This window comes from Danio rerio, chromosome 5, assembly GCF_049306965.1.
Source record: "Danio rerio strain Tuebingen ecotype United States chromosome 5, GRCz12tu, whole genome shotgun sequence".
NCBI lineage: Eukaryota > Metazoa > Chordata > Actinopteri > Cypriniformes > Danionidae > Danio > Danio rerio.
The window spans coordinates 38844497-38850882 of NC_133180.1; positions in this window are offsets into that span (position 1 = coordinate 38844497).

Genomic DNA, 6386 nt, shown 5'->3' on the forward strand with positions numbered 1-6386 from the left:
GGGCTTTCTCTTTAACTCTTTAAATATTTAATAAACATCTTTAGGGGAAAATTTTTTTAGAACACTTTTCAAAAATGATCTGGCAGTTCTGAAAAAGAGGTTAAGAGAAACCTACATCAAAACGTATTACTCAATCCTGCATTTAATTTTGATAAATAGTACATATGAACATTTTCATTACACTTGTAAGGTGTCCTTGTTATAATGTAATCCAACAAAGCAACAAGTGATAATAAATATAACAAGCTTTAATAGGGTTATGGTTTCATTTTGAGCTAGCTGAATGTTGCAGTTAAACACACAATACTATTATTACTGAACATCAAGATTTAAGTTTAAATTTCCAATAACATTTATTTAAACTATGGTTTCCCAATCCCCTTAATATTTTTCATAACATCTGAAATAAAGATAAAGATCTGAAAAACAAAAAGCATTATATTTATTAAAGTAGTATGTCATGCAGCATGTCATACTAACTATTCCTATACAGCATGACAAGTGAGGAATCAGAAAGTGTCGAGTGCCCAGTGATGACATCAGAGTATTTGACACTGGGACAGTGCAGGAGTGTTTGTGTCTGTCTGTGTGTGTGCGTGTTTGTGAGTTGAGGGCTGCAGTTTGGATTTGTGAACCCCCTTTTAAGGCAGCTCTGCAGCACCATGCTGCACTGAATGAGGGTTTTTTCTGCTTTTCTGGACCAGTTCCCACCAATGCTGCATTTCTTTCTCATCAGACACACATACACACACACACACACACACACACACAGAGAGAGAGGTGTCCTCTGCTGGTGCAGCAAAGAGTCTGGCAGGGGACGAGCCTCTTTCAGCACTCTCTGGTATACCGCAGTGAGCGAGCAAACACACATACGCACACACATACAAAAAACTCATGTACAGGAAGTCGGGTTCTCTATTAAGTTGAAACAATTGAAAATCTATAAATTCAATTAGTCCTTTTAAGTGTAAGACCCAGAAGCCCCTCATCCATCTCAGTACAACACACACACAGAGCATCAGAAGAACACCGCATGTGTTTATAATAAATAGGCTAATTTCTGACCTCAGATGAGTTGCACGAGCAGTGATTTACTGCATTGTCTCTTTGTTTCTCAAACACATGCTGTTATGTGTTAAATATGCTTTGCTATACCAACAAACACACGTGGATGTGCTGATCACTGCCACATTAAACACAGGAGCATGTGCAATGTTTCTCCATTTGGATCTCTGTCTGTTCACAGTATTGAATGAAACTTGTGTTATTATTTTATGAGAGTTTAACAGCCAGCAGAGGGTGCTTTTCCATTATATCCACTGCTTAGTGAAAAAAAGATTGTTTAGTACAGTGGCAGAGCCACACATGTGATTGGCCAATCTGGGTGCCACCCCAAAAGTGAGTGACAGTCAATTCCACCACCTTAAAAAAAAAAAAAGAGCAATTATTTGATGTACCACTACACACTGTTAATGAACACCTACAGGCCACTTTATTAGGTACACCTTACTAGTACAGGTTGGACCCCCTTTTGCCTTCAGAATTGCCTAAATCATTCGTGGCATAGATTCAACAAGGTACTGGAAATATTACTCAGAGATTTTGGCCCATATTGACATAATAGTATCACACAGTTGCTGCAGATTTGTCAGTTGCACATCCATGATGCGTCGCTCCCGTTCCACCACATGCCAAAATTGCTCTATTGAATTGAGAACTGGTGACTGTGGAGGCCATTTGAGTACAGCGAACTCATTTTCATGTTTAAGAAACCAGTCTGAGATTATTTGCATTTTGACATGATGCGTTGTCCTCCTGGAAGTAGCCATCAGGTACACTGTGGTCATAAAGGGATGGACATGGTCAGGAACAATACTCAAGTAGGCTGTGGTGTTGGCACGGTGCTCAATTAGTACTAATGGGCCCAAAGTGTGCCAAGAAAATATCCCCCACACCATTACACCACCACCACCAGCCTGAACCAATAATACAAGGCAGGATGGATCCATGTGTTCATCTTGCTGACACCAAATTCTGACCCTATCATCCAAATGTCACAGCAGAAATCGAGACTCATCAGACCAGGCAACATTTTTCCAATCTTCTATTGTTCAATTTTGGTGAGCCTGTGTGAATTGTAGCCTCAGCTTCTGCTGCTGCTGTAGCTTATCCGCCTCAAGGTTCGATGTGTTCAGAGATGCTCTTCTGCATACCTCGGTTGCAACAAGTGGTTATTTGGGCTGGGCTGTTGCCCTTCTAACAGATGGAACTAGTCTGGCCATTCTCCTCTGACTTCTGGCATCAACAAGCTGCCGCTCACTGGATATTTTCTCTTTTTCAGACCATTCTCTCTAAACCCTAGAGATGGTTGTGCGTGAAAATCCCAGTAGATCAGCAGTTTCTGAAATACTCAGACCAGCCCATCTGGCACCAACAACCATGCAATATTCAAAGTCTCTTAAATCACCATTCCTCCCCATTCTGAAGCTCAATTTGAACTGCAGCAGATCGCTTTGGCCATGTCTACATGCCCAAATAAATTGAGTTGTTGCCATGTGATTTGCATTAACGAGCATTTGGAAAGCTGTATTAAGAATAAGGTTTAAGAGCGCCTCACACATTACTATTCAAAATTCTCTAACACCACTGACAGCTTTCAATTATTTTACTTTACATGGGTTTCACATCGCTGTTAATGTACATAATAAAATCATATCATCATCACCCTAGGCTTGAGGAATGTGTCATTTTTTAGCAAAACACTTGATTGTTTGGAATGGCTAATAAGATGATTCCTTCAACGTGAGAATGTGTCATTTGTCATTGGGTTTGCATCATAAGTGGTTTACTAGCCTGTTTTGGTTTCCTGAACAGCTTTTACAAATGTTTATTCAGTGTGCAAGTTAAAAATATGGTTAGTTAAAACACACGTTGACAGCAATAAAATAAAGCTGTCTCTAAATAACAGTTAGTTATGGTCATTAGAAGTGATTCATCTTGGGAAAATCTACCCGGCAGTTTTTGGTTTCAATTTACACAAGGACAAAATCATTAGCAAATATATTGACCAATGGTCTATATGCACAGCTATTGTTTTTCAGCCAATGATGAACTTCTGCTGAACGGTTTATGTGACTATTTTCAAATTCATAAGGTTTCTTTTACAGAATTGATGCTGTAATGTAATTTAAATGAAATCAGTTAAAAAGACTTTTGGTTTAGACTTAAATTTCCCATTTGGTTACTGAAATGTTAAAAAAAAACGAAAAACTGTTTAAATGCAGGCACTATCATTAGCAGCAGGCTAGCACAAAAACTCCATTGAAAATACTGGGGAAGAATTAATATCCATATTTAAAGACACGACCTGAAAAAAAAAGAATTTAAAGAAGAAAAGAAAAAATTGAAGAAATGCATATGATAAGAGTTAAGTACATGTAAATGACATATTGTAAGCCTCCAACTTATATTCACCTTATATAAATCTTGTTTGAGCAAAGGACTACAGAAAAACATGCAGATCAGAACATAACACAGACTGCATTGTAACACTTGGACTCATTAATATGCATGCCCCAACAGAACTTGACTGGCCACGTTTTTTTTCTTTGCATTAAGAGGTTCAAGGGTAATGCAGCAGGTAAAAGAATCTCATCTAAAGACTATTTATCATTCGAACAGGGTAATGATAGTATGATGATCTGTTTACGCTAGGGTTGATTTTAATTCTTGCCCATGTTTTCATATGCGTTAAACCCACAAAATAAAACTCCAAATACTGTGCTATTTATTTTAAAAACTAGGTTACTCTGGTTGCTTACAGATATCTCACTTAACAAAATGCATCCAGAAAGTATTCATAGCGCTTCACTTTTCCACATTTTTTCATGTTACAGCTTTATTCCAAAATAGATTAAATTCATTTATTTCCTTAAAATTCTACACACAACACCACATATTGACAATGTGGAAAAAGATTTTTGAAATTGTTGCAAATTTATTAAAAATAAAAAAGCTTAAAAATCACATGTAAGCTTAAAAATCACATGTAAGTATTCACATCATGCAGTGAAGCTCTAAATTGACCTCAGGTACATTCTGTTTCCACTGATCATGCCACAGTGGCATCTTCCTAGACCTGGCCAGCCATCTAAAGCCTAGTTCACACTACAGGATTTTAAACATCAGCAGATCGCTGTGCTGTTCACACTACATGACTTGACTTTGTGTCTTTTAATCTCTGTGGTGTTCACACTACGCAACACTCCGTGAACGATCCACAATAGGGGGGTCACACACTACATGATTTGACAACATCTCATTCCCCATCAGCTCATTCAAGCTACTAAACCACAGCCAATGAAAATTTGAGGGAGGAGTCGTCAGAAAAAAGCTGAACACTATTGGCTGCTTGTGTGCTGATTACATCACTGACAGCTTTTCAAGCTTTGGAGAAAGCATTTAAAAACATCGTCAAATCAGCTGATTTATCAGTGGATTAATTTCTCATCTGCAAGGTTCCAGTGGATAGATACACAGAGAGTTTTTAATTTTTGTAATTGTATAACTCTTTGAAATAAAACTAACATATTTATAACACCCTGCCGTTTTCTAACTATCAGTGTATTTCTTTCTGACATTGTTATTTTTTTAATCACAAAACAGTAAAGAACTGAGCATTTCTGCCTTAAATTACCATATTGGTTAAAATGACTGCATGCATGTCTGATACTTTTCGCTGTGACTTTAAATATGTGTGCATTTTCTTGCCTAGCAACTTCCTGCTAACATAACCAAACTTTCTGATGGCAAAAACATCAATTTACTTCAGATATCTTTCAAAACAGCATATTCTGTGCTGTGAAATAGCTCCTGTTTGAAAGTGAAAATGAAAGCCAAGACCTTTGCGTGTTCTAGTATCTTAACTACATATTTATAGGCTGTATTACCAAAAAAAAAGATTATATTTTTAGGGTAATAGTGTCATTAAATATGATGCCAAACATTCAAAGCTTAATTTTAATATCTCAATAATAGCTTTGAATTTAAATATGTTGTGACAATATGGCGTTTTATATGAGAACGGTCAGAATGAGCAGTATGGTAATTCTAATAGTTACAGAATTCTAGTTCCACTGTTAATATAGCCTACTCTCATGTCTGTGCTAACGCAGAATGAAGCGAGTGCATCGATGCCCATTCTGACCAATCACAGATGTTTCTGCTGAGCTCCTGAACACACAGGCATTCAGCTCATGCTGATATGCTCTCTCACTGGCTGCAGCTCGTCACTACATCTGACCACACGTGGGGTTGAGTCGGCCGACTGCTCTGGAATATTTAGCATGCTGAATGTTGGATTTCCGTCTGCGAGGTGTCGGCGACGCGTCGGCTAACCTCGTTGATGCGTTGTTTAGTAGTTCACACATAAAGAGCAGCGAGCGCCGTGCACCCGCAGATTTCTTCCCGATCACAGCCCGATCTGTCGGCGAGCTCGTTAACTTCCAAATCGGGCTCAAATCAGGCTTAAAATCCTCTAGTGTGAACTAGGCATAAGCTGAGTGATCGGGGGAGAAGGGCCTTAGTCAGGGAGGTGATCAATAACCTGATAGTCACTCTGTCTGAGCTCCAGCGTTCTTCTGTGGAGAGAGGAGAACCTTACAGAAGGACAACCATCTCCAGCAATCCACCAATCAAGCCTGTATGGTAGAGTGGTGCAACTCGGTAAATGTCCTTGAGTGGCCTAGCCAGAGCCCAGACCTAAATCCTATTAAACATCTTTGGAAAGATCTGAAAATGGCTGTACACAGTCACTTCCCATCCAACCTGATAGAGCTTGAGAGATACTGCAAAGAGGAATGTGCACAAATTCCCAAAGACAGGTGTGCCAAGCTTGTGGCATTATATTCAAAAAAGACTTGAGGCTGTAACTGCTGCTAAAGGTGCATCAACAAAGTATTGAGCAAAGGCTGTAAATACTTACGTACATGTGATTTTTCAGGTTTTTTATTTTTATAAATTAGCAAAAATATCACAAAATCTTTTTTTACGTCATTATGGGGTATTGTGTGTAGAATTATGAGGAAATAAATTAATCTATTTGGAATAAGGCTGTAGCATAAAAAGTAAAGGGCTAACAATGTTTTCTGGATGCACTGAAGGTGGAGTGCATGAACAGCTTGTTTATGTATTTATTTGTGTTCCTTTTTTTGATCCACTCTTTGTATCAGCATTCGACTTCTCTAGTCATTATCTGCATGTTAGTCCACTTAATTCTGGGTTGTGCAGTGTGTTTTCAAAATATTATTACTTTAAAACGGTCAGCTTTTTCTGTGGTTATTTGCATTGATTTACATTGAGCATGTTTGAAAACAGGGTGGAACTCG